The 15486-nt window shown below is 44.5% G+C and overlaps 1 long non-coding RNA gene across 1 annotated transcript; it reads right to left on the bottom strand.

The window, feature by feature from the left end:
* Positions 1 to 5088: 5088 nt before the first annotated feature.
* On the bottom strand, positions 5089 to 6438 carry LOC134416816 (uncharacterized). The gene is made up of 2 exons (XR_010027410.1): positions 6230 to 6438; positions 5089 to 5547 (listed from the first exon to the last, which is right to left on the bottom strand). It is a non-coding gene; the product is annotated as an uncharacterized LOC134416816 (long non-coding RNA).
* Positions 6439 to 15486: the final 9048 nt, after the last annotated feature.

Here is a 15486-nt window from a genome sequence, read left to right as displayed (position 1 = left end):
TACAAATTCTGTGTTTGGCTGTGTTCTTCACTAGCCAAGAGCTCTTCCTAACAGGTTTCCCTCAAAGGCTGTGTTAACCTCTGGTCTTTGTGCTGAACCCTTGAGCTCCTTTTCACTGGACACTTGATCCAGCTGGAGATTTTTTTAATGGGAGTCTTTCTGATGGATTGAATCCTTCACACATGTGAAGGATGCTGCTTTGTTAAGTTTAACATTAGGGGAAGGAATAATTTTGGCTGCACTCAGATTTTCCTCAATTGACAATGATTTTACTCCCCTTTACTTTTACATGGAGCAAAAGTATCTGACACAAATTTGGGACAATAGTAAAAATATTTATCTGTTTTAAAAACATTTTACAACTTCAAAGCCAAAGTGTTGACAGTCTGAACTGTGCTGTGAACAGCAGCTGCCAGTGCAGCTGAGCCTGCCATAGATCTGTGCAGGAGATAGGGAAATTGTTCTTAGGCCCCTTCTTCTAGGGGCTGGAGGGATGGGAACTGGTTTTACAAGCCCAGTTGCCCTTTATCAGCAGCTTTAGAAGCCAAACTTGCAGCTTTTTGAATCTCAAAAGTGCCTACTCTGGACTAAAACAATTTGTTTAGACACAAACAAATTCCTTGCTTCTTTCCACATTCCCACTAAATCCTCCCTTTTTGCTCTCACCCTGATGGACAGAGAGATGTAGGTCTTGTGCAATCTAGCAAAGGGTTTTATGAAAAAAAATCATCTCCTTTAACCTTCATGGAAGCACAAGAACATGGGGATGTAAAACCCACCTGTGTTTCTCAGAATGCACACCCTGCCTGCCTCCTTTGTAGCATGAGGCAAAAATCTATCTCAGCTCAGTGTTCCTCTTGTGCAGCCTAAAGTGGGTAATGGGAAGACAAATTGTTTTGGTCTCTCCATCCATGAGTGTTATTTCCATGCTGCTTTCAGTCAGAATGCCTTTTCACATGTTTTTTCCTAGCTGCATCACATGAGAAGCATCTGACCTGGGAGCGAGTTAACAGGCTCTTTGATGTTATGGACATCAAAAATATTTCTGCTTTTTTCTCTTTTTTTTTCTTTTTTAACAGATCTGTGCAGTCTTTCCTGAAAGGATCTCTCCCAGATAGTGCAGATTTGTGCTCATTGCCAGGGAAATCACATGCCCAGCTGCATCACAGCTTCACGACTTGGGAGGTTGTTCTGAAGTACACAGGGACATTCTCTGGGATTGCCCTGATGTGTTCCATTTTGGTACTCAGATGTTTATGGTAGGAAAATCTCAGGGAGGTTTTGTCATAAACTGCTGCAGTCCTTCAAATATATCCAAGGAATTGTGACTGGTTTATTTCAGGAGATGTAAATAATACCCGGAAACAGGACTGCTGACACAAATCCAGGGATGCTCCCTCGGCTTTTGAATGGAAACAGACATGACACCATCTGTCAAAATAACATTAAAACCTCTTGTGCTTGCACAGAAGATATGAATAGGGTCAGGCCCAGCACACTGGGGTTTTGTTCTGGAATAGACAGTACTTTCCAGGAGTCTTGCTCAGTTTATTCCACTCCACAGATCTGCAGTCCCTCAAGGAAAGGTCATTGCTGAGTACCAAAGCTAACATTATTTTCAGAAGTTAATCCCAGCTCCCACTCACCACTGAATGGCTAGAAGAAAGCAAGAACACTAGGGACCAAGGTCAGACTTCTCTGAGCAACCTGTTCCAGAGCCTCACCACCCTCACAGTGAAGAATTCCTTCCTAATACCCAATTTAAAACATTCCTTTGTCAGTTTAACGTCATTCCTCCCTGTCCTACAACTGCACGTGCCTGTAAAAAGTCCCTCTCCAGCTCTTCTGTCGCCCTTTAGGTGCTGGAAGGTGGAACCAGGGAGAAGGTTCTAATCCCTGGTTCCTTATTGTGAAAAACGCCAATCACTTGTTTTTAAAATTTTTAAAAGTTTAATAGTAATAAAATGGTTATAAAAATGGTAATACAATTACAGTAATAATAATTTGGACAAAATGGAATTAGGACAATATGAGACAATAGAAACAAAGAGTTACGGACAGTCCGGGTACCTTTTTCTGGGCAGCACGAGCCTGAAAAAGGACCCACGTTAACAGAGGATTAACCCTTAAAAGCAACAGCCTGTTGCATATTCATACACCTCATCCATGATGCATAAATTCCATTCAAACACAGGATTCTGTCTGGTCAGTGTCAGCTCCTTCCTCTGAATCCTAACAGTGCCTTCGAGGCGGGAAGAAGTTCGTTTCTCTTGATAGGAGGGCACTAAATTCTTTTTCTCTGAAAGATTCAGGTGTCCTGTGGCTGCTATCTTGCTGCAAGTCCTTTCTGTTAAACAAAGCATCGTACGTAGCATAGTTTCTATTTTAACAATTTCTATAATGTAAAGCTATATTTAACACAGTACTTAAGAGAATTAATACAGCATTACTTTCTAACACAACACATATAATATTCATTTTAATATTTGCGAAAAGCCAATCATAAAATACATGCATTTTTCACACTTCTGCTCTCCAGGCTGAGCAGCTCCAGCTCTCTCACGCTGCCCTCATGGCAGAGGGGCTCCATCCCTCTGCTCCCCTCCAGGACGCTGCTCTGGGCTCAGCCCGTCCCCATCCTGCTCCTGCTGAGTGCCCAGAGCGGGGAGCAGCCCCGCAGCCGGGATCCCACCAGGATCCCCTTCCTCAGCCTGCTGCCCTCACTGCTCTGCCTGCAGCCAGGATCACCGATGGGGATCACTTTGCACTTGAAACCGACCCCAATGAGACAGCCCAGCAGCTGGGATCTCACCAGGATCCCCTTCCTTTGGCTGCAGCCAGGATCACCGATGGAGATCACTTTCAATGTCAAACCGACCCCAATGAGACAGCCCAGCACTGATTTCTGGAGAACAGCCGGCCAAGCTGGGATATCAACAGGCTGGGAATCTCCTTTCCATCTTTTCAAGCAGACGCCGGCTCATCTCCCTGAGCCAGCAAAGAAAGGTCATTATTTCTAGGCCCTGCTCATTTCTGAGAGCTGGAGGTGGCACTGACAGCTTTGTGCCACACCAAGGCTGCCCAGAAATGTCATTTTGAGAAGCACTTGGCTTTAAAATTAGTTAAACTCTGTGATCCCCACTGCGAATTGCGCAATCGCCGTGAGCCTGCGCAGTCGGTGTGAGCATGCGCAGTCGCCGTAGCCCTGCGTAATCGGCGTAGCTCTGCACAGCTGCCGTGAGGCGCGTGAAATAAGTAAAAACCCGAAAAAACCCTTAAAGAAACATAAATAAATTTTAAAAATAAAATAAATAAATGAAAAAAAATTAAAGAAAGCCAAAACATCAGCAAGGACATGTGAGCCACCCAGCAACCTCAGTTGTCCCTCCCTCCCCAGGGCCTGAGGGAAGGAGCAGCAAGGAGCCCACACAGCAGGAGTGGGGCAGGGAGAGCAGCACAGCCAAAGCTCGCAGTGCTGATGGGGGCAGCTGAGCCAATTGTCACTTTTTTGGACACCTTTTCTGCCTACTCTGCCCAGGACATGGCCCAGCAATAGGCAAGCTGGCATCAACCCTGCTTGCTCTGGAGCTGAACCCATCTGAGTCATTCCCTGAGCTGCCCCAGGAGGAGCTCCAAAGCCAAACCTTACCTGTGCTGTCATCTCATTGCAGGGGTTCCATGCCGCTGTCTCCTCATCACAAGAGTTTCAAACCTTCCTGGTGTTTCTCATGGGCAACTCCTCCAAGCACTGACTCCTTCACAAAGCAGCCAACTGACCCCAGTTCCCTTCTTGCCCAGCCACCCCACTCTTTTAGAAGAAGAGAAGCCCTCTTCTTCTCACTGGTTACAGCTGGGGCCTGCTAAAGTCAGGCCTGTTCTTAATCTTTGATAATTGGCCCAGCTGCAGCTCCTTAGGGGTGAGATTACTTTCTACACTATCTTTATTTTCTTATATTCTATCCCCCTACATACCCACAGGCAGGGTTTAGGGTTTTCTCCTTCCTGAAAATTCACAGAGCAATAAGGCTGGGAGATTTTTCCTGTGGGTGGTCACTGAACCTTGGCCATGCCCAACCCGCCCTTCCCAGCCTGCCCATGGACAGAGGAGCTGGCAGCACACAGCTCCCCTCAGCCCATGGGGATCTTCAGAAACAGCTTTGTGCTGCCCATGCCCAGGGGCTGAGCCCTGCCTGGGGCCCACCCAGGGACCTCTTGGATCCCAGGGAATTCCTCTGGCTGCCCTGGAGGGCTCCAGACCCTGCCCAGGGGGCTCAGAGACCTTAGCACAGAGTCCAAGACCCCTGTGCCTTTGATTTAGCCCTTGAAAAAAACAATGACCAACCTTGTATGAGGATTTACAAGCCACGAAAGTTGAAGTGGAATGATAGTGAATTTATCACAGGGTGAAAAATAGATTTTGGAAGGTTTTAGAATGGGGGTTCAGAGGGTAAGATGGAGGAATCTGGGCATGTCCAGCCTTTCTCCTTCTTCTTCTTGGCCTCCATTTTCTGCTGTGGTGGCGGCACTTTTGGATTGCTTTAAGGTAGAAACTCACTCACTAGGAAGGAAAAATCCTTCAAAAGCATTTTTTTCTGTTTTAATCCTCTAAATGTCCAACTTCTTTTGCTAAATTTCTACAGATTGCAGCTCAAATTACAGGGATCAAAGATTTCCCAAATGACCCCTTCTTCATTTCCCCAATGCTGGAATAACACAAGGAGGTCTGGAAGGAATAAAACACAGTGCTCAGATCAAGACAGGTCTGACACCTCCAATGGAAAGCCAAACCATCACACCTATTTCCTTTACTGAAAATATGAATACAGAGATCAATGAAGACACTGGTTTTGGTTAAGGACAAGAAATGTGTTTAAAGCATGATTACAAGTAAAAAAAATCGAATTAAAGGCTTAACATTAGACTGTACAAAACTTACTTCTAGACAGATGGAGCTTTCCCTTTATAGAATTGGAAAAATCATGGTCTGTGTCTCCACCTGGGGGCAAAAGCACCATGACCAGGTCTTGGCAAAGTGAGTGGGGAAACAAAAGCATACTGGCCCTTTGCAATAAATGGCAACAGGTAAAATTGACTTTGGATCTCTTTTAATGAGGATACAAAGGCAGTCTGACAAAAAAATGTACATCACTCATGAACACACAAAGGTTTAGAAAAATTCAACAACTCTGCTTTTCTAAATGAAGCAATTGCCCCCAAGTTTGTCCCGTGATCCCACTGATATCTGACCGTGATTGGGGAAGATGAGCTTGTCTTAAGAGCCTTGCAGGCCTGGGGTACTTCAGAAACCTCCTCCTTCCTGGCATTTCAGGCACTGAGGAAACCAGCACCAGTTCTGTGGGCCAGTCCCTCCCTGAGCCACAAGCTGCTGCCCATGAAGTGGAAAGCACTGTCACCACACACCAGGGCTGCTGCTGATGGAAATGCAAACTCAGCTCAAGCTTGCAGGGAAGAGGCAACTGCTGCAGCTGGCAGACACAGTGGGTAGAAAGAAGAAATGGAGACTGCTCTGGATGGAAACTTTAAACTCTGGAAGGAAAATGTAAAATTTTGATTTCAATTTAAAGCTTTCTATGAGTAGCCTACTCAGTAAGGCACAGCATCCTTCTTTCCATAAGAAGTGTCCTTTCCAAGCCCTGCCTGGCTGTGTTTTTAGCAGACTCGGGGTGCCACAGCATGGGCTGGGCACAGCTGTCAGCTCCAAGAGCCAGGGCTGGGACACTGCAGGAGCTGCAGTTTCACCCAGAGACCGAGGCTGCCCAGCACCAGCTGTGTGTGTCCCCTGCAGGACACCCTGAGGGCAGCACAGCAGCACCTCCTGCTCTCTTGGAGCACCCCAAGTGTTCTGAGCACCCCAAGCACGTCAGCTCAGCTGTGGAAATGAGCTTTGTATGGAAAGGACCTCAAGGACCATCTAGTTAAACCCCTTCATCTACTTAAACCCCCGTGCCATGGGCAGGGACAAATTCCACTAGACCAGGCTGCTCACAGCCCCATCCAAGCTGGGTTTCAACATTTGCAGGGATGTGGCAGCCACAGCTTTCCATCTGCAGCACAGCTGTGCCAGCTGTGAATTCCTTGTGCTTCTGCAGCTTCCTGGCCAGCCTGGACCCTCTCTGGTAGCCATGGTCCCTAAGCCCTTGCAAGCTGAGAAAAAAGGGATGCAGGGGAGGGAGTGCACCCATCTCCCATTTTCCCTGAGTGCACCCACCTCTCATTTTCCTGAGCAGAGGAATTGGATGACAAATGTCCCAAGGCACCAAAGCACATTGCTCCTCACACAGACAGTGCTTGTGAAAATTCAGATGGATTAAACCATGGGTCTGTGACCACTGGGACAACACACAGGGAAATTTCAGGTCAACAAGACAAGGAAATTCTATGTCCATAATATAAGAAATGCTTTCTTGATTAAAGGAAAAGTGTGCATGAGGTGTATGAATATGCAACAGGCTGTTGCTTTTAAGTGTTAACGCTCTGTTAACTTTGTCCTTTTTCGGGTTTATGCTGCCCAGAAAAAGGTACCTGGACATCTGTAACTCTTTGTATTTGTTGTCTCATATTGTCCTAATTCCATTTTGTCCAAATTATTATTACTCTAATTGTATTACTATTTTTATAACCATTTTATTACTATTAAACTTTTAAAATTTACAAACCAAGAGATTGGCGTTTTTCACACTCATGTCCCCCGCCCGGTGAGTGGGACATGAGCGAGTAATGTGAGATACACATTCACACAAATAAATCCTTCCCTGTCTCACTGGAGGGAGCGTGTCGCTGTCCCCGCTAGGGGACAGAGCTCTGCCGCGCACATCCCTGCCATGCAGCTCCGACAGCCGCAGCTCCAGCCCCGGGACTCTGGGATAATAAGCCTCGCAGGGAATTGTTAGTGTAATAAAATACATTCTCTGTGCTGCGAAACTCCTGACGCTACAAGAAGGATTGATGTGAAGCCGCGTTATTTGCTGGGTTCCACCTCATTTGTCAGGCTCAGTCTGAGCCCAGCTTGCTTCTGCTGGCACAGCTGTATCATGAGCAGTGTTCCCACTGCACAGCTGTGGCAGCAATGGCAGGAAAACTGAGAAAATGCAGGCAGAATTGTATTTTAACTTTCCTAAAGGGAAAGAGGAAAAGTGTTGTGTTTTGATTTTTTTTTTATAAATGGTGCAAGGTTTAGTTGCTTTCTGTTTCTGTGCTTCACTCATTACTCGTGTTAAGCAGCAGTTCTCCAGAGTCCATTGTTATAGCTCTGCAAGTTTTTCTGCACAGAAGCACTTAGAATAGTTTATCTTAGTAACTTTTAAAGTAAATTAAATGAGTTTGTTTGAAACTCCTTACCCTTCAGCAGGAGTGGCAATTCCTAAAAGAGCTTTTACTGGCGCTTAGTTTATTTAACTTTACATTAGCACCATTTCATCAAGCCCTAAATTAGGTTTTGAATGGGCCTAGTAAACTGGATTCTCAATTATAATTCTCAATTATTCAGTAACTGAAGAGGTTATAACATATTAAGATAAATGAAATAAGAGAGTTTATACAGGGATTTTCTACTGATCAAATAAAGCAGGTTAAAGGTAAAACTACAGCTAAACCACAGTTAAACTGTGGCTTTTCAAAACCTTGAGGCATTTTTTTCCCTTCTTGTACAATGAAACTGTAAGTTGAAGAAAAAAGTATTTATTTTATATGTCAAAGGCATTCAAGCATAGATCTCAAATTAAGGAAATAGCAGTAACTAGTACCTCCTCATCTTTATAACTTCCCTCCTCTTTTCTACACCTGACAAGCATCAATTTGCTGAAAGAAGAGCTTCAGAAGTGAATTATTTTAAAATTCTGCACGGTATTGTACTTTGCTGATGAATAACACTTCTCATCTGTAACTTTTTGTGAGCACAGTTAAGCACACCTTTGTTGCCATTCCATTGCCATATTTCATCCAAATCACCTTGGTGTTCCCATACATCTCACAGATGTTTCCACATAACAATAATACCTGTTTCCAGGGCAACAAAACTTTGCAGGCAGTATAGGAGACACTCATCCTTGGTCAAAAACTGCCTTCATGAAACACCGTCATGCTGCAGCTTTCACTAACAGCCAGAGTCGATTTTTGGCTTGGGATGAACTCTTTTACCTGCTCTGTGTTTGTGTCCTAAAGCCTGTGTAGAGCTGGAGACATTATATGTATATATATATGTATAGGTGCTATTTAACAGCTCACAGAATTACATAGAATGGTCAAGGAGAGAGAAATGAAAGAACATGACAGAGATCTGACAATGTCAAGGTGGAGTTAGCCTGTCTAAAATTCATTATTCAATAGATAGTTACAGAGGAGAGGACATTGCAAATAAATTTAAAATAACAAAGATTCATTTGAATGCAAGCTATAGGTTTTCCAAAATGCCTCTGGTATCTGTGGAGGTGTACTGGTTTTTGTCCTAAAGCCATATGAGGAGCTGGATACTTGCACAGATAGAAACAGTGTGAGCCTAATATATAGAAGCTGGGAAAACAGCAGGAAAGAGAATGCACTGTGGTGGAGCCAAAGTGAGCACCTGAGCAAAGGGAGCTGTGGCACCAGAATTTGGATTGAATTTGCTCACTGATGCAGTCTGAATTCCCTGACATTTCCAACTGCAAAGGTGCCCTGAGAAAATCCAGACTTGTGTCCAGCAGTCAGCTTGGTTTCCTCTTAGCTCAGTCAGGAGCCTGAAATCCTTGCTGAAAGAATGCCACCACTCTGTGGCCACGTTGCCTGACAGTCACCAAGCAGCTCAGCTCCAGCATCTGTGCTGTCACTGAAGGCAGTGTCAAACTCAGCAAGACAGAGGGTGGGTGTAGTGCTGTCAGGGGAGCTGCAATACCCCTATCCAAAAGGAAAAAAATTACAGTTCTTCGTGGCATGTAGGGAAGATGCAGTTTCCTCATCTACACTGTGAAGTCAGATGAGTTTACTCATACAAATGTCAGGAAAAAGCAAATGAAACTCCGTAGATACCTCCATGTTATTTCTGGACAACTTCTGTTACAATGTGAATACAAAAGCAACATCCAAATCAGATATATTATTTAAAAAGAAGATTCCTTCACTATATCAGAAAAGGAAATTAATTATGGTAACTTTCTGCATGAGCTACAGTAGCATTTAAGAGACCAACATGTCCCATGTGCCATCTCAAATGCTGAATCTGAGACACCTTGGACCTTGTTTTGATATGTGCTGAGCAGACAATAGTCCACACTTGTGCAAGTCATGAGGTTCATGAAGGTCATGAGGTTCATGAGAGTCATGGCTTTCATTAAGGAAACAAGACTGGCTTCCTTTTAGACATGTAGAAATCAAGCCACAGACAATCCGTTTTTAAAATGTTAGTCTTGACCTTTCCCTGCCTTGGTTTTTGGTTTTCCCATCTGCAGGGAAAAGAGGATAATCCCCCCAGTGAGGAGTGCCTCGAGCAGCCCCTCAAGGCAGGGAAGGGTGTGCATGGAGCTGAGCAATGCCCACTGTGCCGCACACAATGCCAACACTTAGATCATTTCTCACCCACCTCTGCTTTCCTCCCTCATCTGCATTTCTGTCTCCTGTGTCTTTCTCAGAGCTTTTCACACCCCTGTTTATTGCAACATGTACACAGGAGGTTCCATAACAACTTCACATTCATTTGCTTTTTCCGCCCAGCGCGGCTATATTAGAAACCCGTTAAAACATTTCACCTCTTAAAGAAATTTCTTGTCTCAGACGGCCACTGTGACACTTCTTACAAACTCTACACCTACTCTGCTTATTCAGGGAAGACTCCTTGTGAGTGCTGAATCAAGTCTAGCCCTCAGATCCCAAGCTGCAGCTAAAACAGCCGGTGCCACACTGGGTAGGTGATGGCAGAGGAGTGCTCCTAGACCTTGAAAAGATGAATTGTTCCTGCTGTGGAGGCTCTGTCTGAACACAGAACACTGTCTGAATTGGGCCTTCTGGGAGCCTTGAGCCACCAGAACCAGAGTACCTTTGGTAGCTGTAGAAAGGAATGTAAGCTGGAAATTTGAGCAGCTTCTGGCTTGGGCCCTGATTTAGAATACTCATAGCCCAGGCTGGCTTCCCAATTCCTACACAAACTTACTAAATATTCATAGAGATAAGAACCTTTCTGACACCTGACTTGGAGAGTAAACTCTTGGGCAGAGAGATTCCTGCATCTTATATACACATGCTTTTCACTTATGTTTATGAGGTTCTGACTCACAGGCTAATTTGAATAAATTTTGAGTTGTGTAGCTGAGCCAAATAAATCAGTTGGACTGAAACTGGTTTGAACTGATCCATAGTAGAGATATATGGGTTGTATTTGCAATCACAAGAAACACTGTAAAAACTTGCTCTGGTTTGTGGAACATACTTTACTCAACCCAAAATGAAATCCTTCCTTCTTACAGTGAAAAAAAGTTAAATAGTAGATTAACATTATAAAGTAGCTGATGGTGGTGGCCACCTCTTCTGCAAACACAAGCCATCATGTAGGCAGTGTAAAACCCACATCTGAAAGGATGTGACCCACATCTCTCATTTCTCAGAGAAGCATCTTCTCAAAGCTGTTTTACATCCACCAGATTTAGTCAAAGGGAGGAACTCTGTCTAATGTTGTAAAGTCAATACATTTCTGACATGCTGAAATAGTTGTTTTCTATGTTAACAACATAATTTTTGGTTCAGCCAACCTATACTGCAAAATTGATGGACAGCTAGTCACTCAAAACATGTACCTCAGGTGTCATTACTGTTTGTGGTTTGTTTGAACTATTCAATTGATTTCTATAAATAGGATATACTCTCCCATTGAAATCTCTAAAGAGTGGAAACAGCAAGCAAATGATAGCAGCCTCCTGTGTACCTTTATAGAAGGACTTAAGAGTGATGGGAGGCTTTTTGCTGTGAAATAGCTCCTGTGAAGTCTGAAACAAGCATAAGTTGACTCATGGAAGAAAAATTGAATCATAAAGAACAGCTACTCAAACATACACAGCAATGAACACAAACACCTCCATTAGTGTCTGCAAATGTCAAATTGACTCCAACCACTGTGTGAGCTGACCAGTCCTCACTGCCAGAGAGAGAAGAGCTAAAAAGAAAAAAAGAAAAGAAAGAAAGAAAAAATAGAAAGGAAGGAAAGAAAGAAAAAAAAAAAAAAACAAAGAAAAAAGAAAGGAGGAAGGGAAGGAAGGGAAGGAAGGGAAGGAAGGGAAGGAAGGGAAGGAAGGGAGGAAGGGAAGGAGGGAAGGGAGGGAGGGAGGGAGGGAGGGAGGAAGGGAGGAAGGAAGGGAGGGAGGAAGGGAGGAAGGAAGGAAGGAAGGAAGGAAGGAAGGAAGGAAGGAAGGAAGGAAGGAAGGAAGGAAGGAAGGAAGGAAGGAAGGAAGGAAGGAAGGAAGGAAGGAAGGAAGGAAGGAAGGAAGGAAGGAAGGAAGGAAGGAAGGAAGGAAGGAAGGAAGGAAGGAAGGAAGGAAGGAAGGGAGGGAGGGAGGGAGGGAGGGAGGGAGGGAGGAAGAAAGAGAGAAAGAGAGAAAGAAAGAGAGAAAGAAAGAGAGAAAGAAAGAAAGAAAGAAAGAAAGAAAGAAAGAAAGAAAGAAAGAAAGAAAGAAAGAAAGAAAGAAAGAAAGAAAGAAAGAAAGAAAGAAAGAAAGAAAGAAAGAAAGAAAGAAAGAAAGAAAGAAAGAAAGAAAGAAAGGAGAATAGCAGAGCAGATGGGACAAAGAATCAGCCACACAGAACCTTTTAATTCTGCTGCCTTCAAAACTAAGACTTTTTCAAAAGTCTGCAGTCCAGTTTATGACAGATGTTCTGAGAAAACACATCAAACTTTTGCATATGGATCATGGTGCAACATAGAATTCTAAACAAATACCTGCAGGGTTGCATTGCTCATCTCATTCCAGAAAGCAATGCATCTTTATTCATCTTCCCTGATCCTCTTCTGTGCTTCCTTGGCCTCTTGTCATCCTAACCCATGGTCCCTGCTGCCAGATGCTGAGCTCAGCATGGTGCTCATGCTGCCAAGAGCTGAGTGCCCTTGAAGCCATTGTTCCCTTGAGTTTTGTCACAAGGTCTCTGATTTCCTTGGTTTCCAAAGTTTCCTCATGGCCAGCAATGCTGTATGGTGATAAACAATAGCAGGAGCTGTTCTCCAAAAGGAGGGAGAGAAAGAGGAGGGAGAGAAGGAGAGAAGGAAAGGTGGGGAGAAAAGCAAGAAGAAGGGTTAAGGGGAACAAAGGGAGGGAAGGAGTGGAAAGGGAATTGCTTCCTGAGCAGCACTTGTTGTGGCAAATCCCAGAGTCCCTGACTGATGCCATTGCTGGGCATTCAGCAGTCACTGAGCGCTGGCTGTGTCATTTCCAGTGTGCCATAAAAGCACATCCCCTCACCACGGGGACAGGAAGGACGGTGTGTGACTCCTGTAGGACAGCTGTGCTGCTTTGCCAGCTGCAATGCTGTCATTACATCCCCACAGAATGCAGGATGGACAGGAAAACCCCAAACCTGTTCCTTGCATCTCCCTTAGTGTGACCTGAGGGGAGGAAGGAGGGCTGACTCACCAGGAAATACAAGTGATGTATATGTTATGAGAATGGCCTTTGCTGCTGCTGCAGCTTCTGCCTTAGCCCGTGCTGCCCTTTGGCTGGGTTTTGCTGAGCATGCCACTTCTGCCTGGGGCCTTTGGCTTCCTTCCCTGGGCTGGGACAAGCCAGTTCATCTCCCTGAAAGCAGACCTTTGGGGTGCAGAGACTGCAGAAGCAGGACAAGCCAGCTAGGAAAGAGTCATTGTGGTGTGGTGAAGTGTCAGATGGAGCTGGACACCAACCAGAGTCTGTCTGTGCAGTCATGGTGATGAGGGATCATTCTCCTCTGCAGAAGCTGCTCGTACCACAGGCTGCATGTCTGGATTTCTCCTCAGGCAGCCCTCCTTTAAACCTGGGTCTGATGAGAATGCATCAGGTGCTGGTTTTTACCCAACTTACAGGTGATGCCATCTCTCTTGAAATAGGAGTCATTATGGAAGACTACCAAAAAAATGCAGAGGAGAATAGTTAGTTGTCGTCATTTCCAAACCAAGAAAGACAATGCTATGATAACTAAGAATTTGATTTCAAAAAAAGACAAAGGTGGAGATTAAAATGGCCTCATAGGGGCATTTTGAATCTAAAGTTGAGGCTGAATAAAATGTTACAACACAGTTCTGTTAAGTCATAACCCTCCTTGTGCTTCTGTCATTTTGGAGAAGTATAGAATTTTCCAAAGCATCAAAATTGATGTAGAAACCCAAATATTAGTTGTTTTCAGCCACTTCAATTTGGATCTAATCTGTAGGTACTACCATGATGCTAACATCTATCTAGTCAGCATTCAGCAGATGCCACAAGAAAATATAAATTTTTGGTACAGTAAGATATGGATCAAGCACAAAAAAAGCACAATATCATGACACTATCTTTCCACTTCCTGGGCTTAAAGTAATCAGAACCTATTTTTTCAGTATTTCTGCTGCTAAGAAATGCTCTGTCAAGATTTGCTGAGAATATCCTGAGAAACAAAATCAGGACATTCCCTACCATCCTCATCTGCTACCTTTTAAAGTCTTACTGTACATGTGCCTGTACATGTATATAAACCAGGCATCCTGAGAGTTCTTTCATGTGCAAAGGAACTGATTTACCTTGCCAAAAGTACAACTTGCTGCTGCTAGTGCTTGAAGTTTGTCACATGAGGCAGATACTGGAGAATCCCTTTCCATTTTGCTGAATGCATGAAGATTAGGTTGACAAATGAAATTTGCATGGACTCAGTTTCAAATATTTGCTGAAGTCCTTTTTTTTTTATTGAAGAAGAAGAATCCTGCAGCAACCACTATGCAGTTTCCAGCAAATTGACTGGAACCAATTGCTTCCAACAAATTTCCAGAGTTTCTTCAGAAAGAAGAGGGATGAAAAGCTTTGCCAAGAGTTCTCCTCAAAATAATTAGCACCTCTCCTCATATGGCCCAGGGTTGATCTGGCAAAACTTGATCAGCTTTTTCTTCTAGTAAAGGTGCAAAAGTAGCAGCAGCAGCAGCTTTTCTGTCACATACTGGAGGGACAAGAGGAGTTCAGACTGCTAACTCAACTGTCTTGTCTGGAACAGAAACTCGAGATCTTTCAGAGGAAGAAGGCTTCATTTTCAATGTGTTTTCTTGATTTGACTAAAATCCCCAGCTGTGGCCCTTTACCTGAGCAGCCAGGCTTTGTCCTGCTAGACAAGATGCAAAATGAAAAGTGGTGGTGCCAACTGCCTGGGGAGCCCAGCTGGTGGTTCCCAAATGTCACCACAACACCGTGCTCATATCACAGCCTGGCCTCTGCCTCTTGGCAAAATAAAGCAGAGGCAGAAGAAGTTGCTAAATCACAGTGGTTGCTTTTCATTTATAAAGCTGCAGATGTTGTTGAGCCAAGGGTCAGGAAGTAAATAAAGCTGTGTTTGCATTTCATAAGTCCTGAAAGGTCAGTGCTGCATCCAGTTGCCTCTGGGAGTTGGTCTCCCAGGGGGAAGAGGGAAAGTGTTGGGAGTAGCAGTGCCCCAAACTTGAACCTTTTCAGCTGGGCACCTTTCACCTATGCAGAAGTGTTTGTACACTTGTTGTTGTTGAGGTGAAGCTCCTGTTTCACTGCCCAGGCAGAGCTGTGAGCAGCAGGGCTGGGGCTGCAGTCACTGCCCCACTGCTGTGCTTGTGGGGCTGCTTCTCCTCTGGGCATGGCTTCCCTTCTTCATGTGACACCTCCTGGCCTCCTCTATTCACCTGTGAGTCCTCCAGCTAAAAGAAATGCTAAAAGAGAGCAGAAATCTGTTTTCTATGTCTCTCCATTTCTTCTGCAGAATAACCCAGCTGTGTGGTTTCATTAGCACTGCTTCAGGTACTGAGCTGATGCTCTTAACTTTCAGCAGTGCCTCAGTGGCTGCTCCATAGCCATAAAAGGTTGCTTAGGTACATTTTCAAAATGAAACAGATGCTAGCTACTCATTCCAGCCCTTTCTTGGGTTGGTTTTAATATGCTTTTATTTGATATTTACCCTTCAGGAGCCCAAACAGCAAAACCAATGATGCTCCACCGAGCTTTTAGATTCAACCCTCTCTGAAGACTGCATGTCTTTCATGAAAGGAAAAATTTGATTCAATGCCTGTAGGAGTCAGTGATTCTCTTCCCTTCAGCATTTGGGTCTGACTCCATCAGTTTTATGAAACACTGACAGTGTGAGGACAATGAATGTGAGCCCAAGAAGTACTGGAATATTATGGGCAGAGCTGATAGAAGCTGGGACTAATGGAAGTTTAGGTAGAGTGAGAAGGGCTCCTTGAGCTGCCCGAGCACCATGGAAAGCCTGCCCAGACAGACACACAGAGCAAATTGTCTGGGCTTTGCTGTTCACCTGCAGGGAGAGTGTTGG

The sequence above is a fragment of the Melospiza melodia genome, chromosome 3, assembly GCF_035770615.1.
Source record: "Melospiza melodia melodia isolate bMelMel2 chromosome 3, bMelMel2.pri, whole genome shotgun sequence".
In the NCBI taxonomy this organism is placed as follows: domain Eukaryota; kingdom Metazoa; phylum Chordata; class Aves; order Passeriformes; family Passerellidae; genus Melospiza; species Melospiza melodia.
Note: the sequence above shows the minus strand (reverse complement) of the source record. Positions and strands in the feature narration are given on the sequence as shown.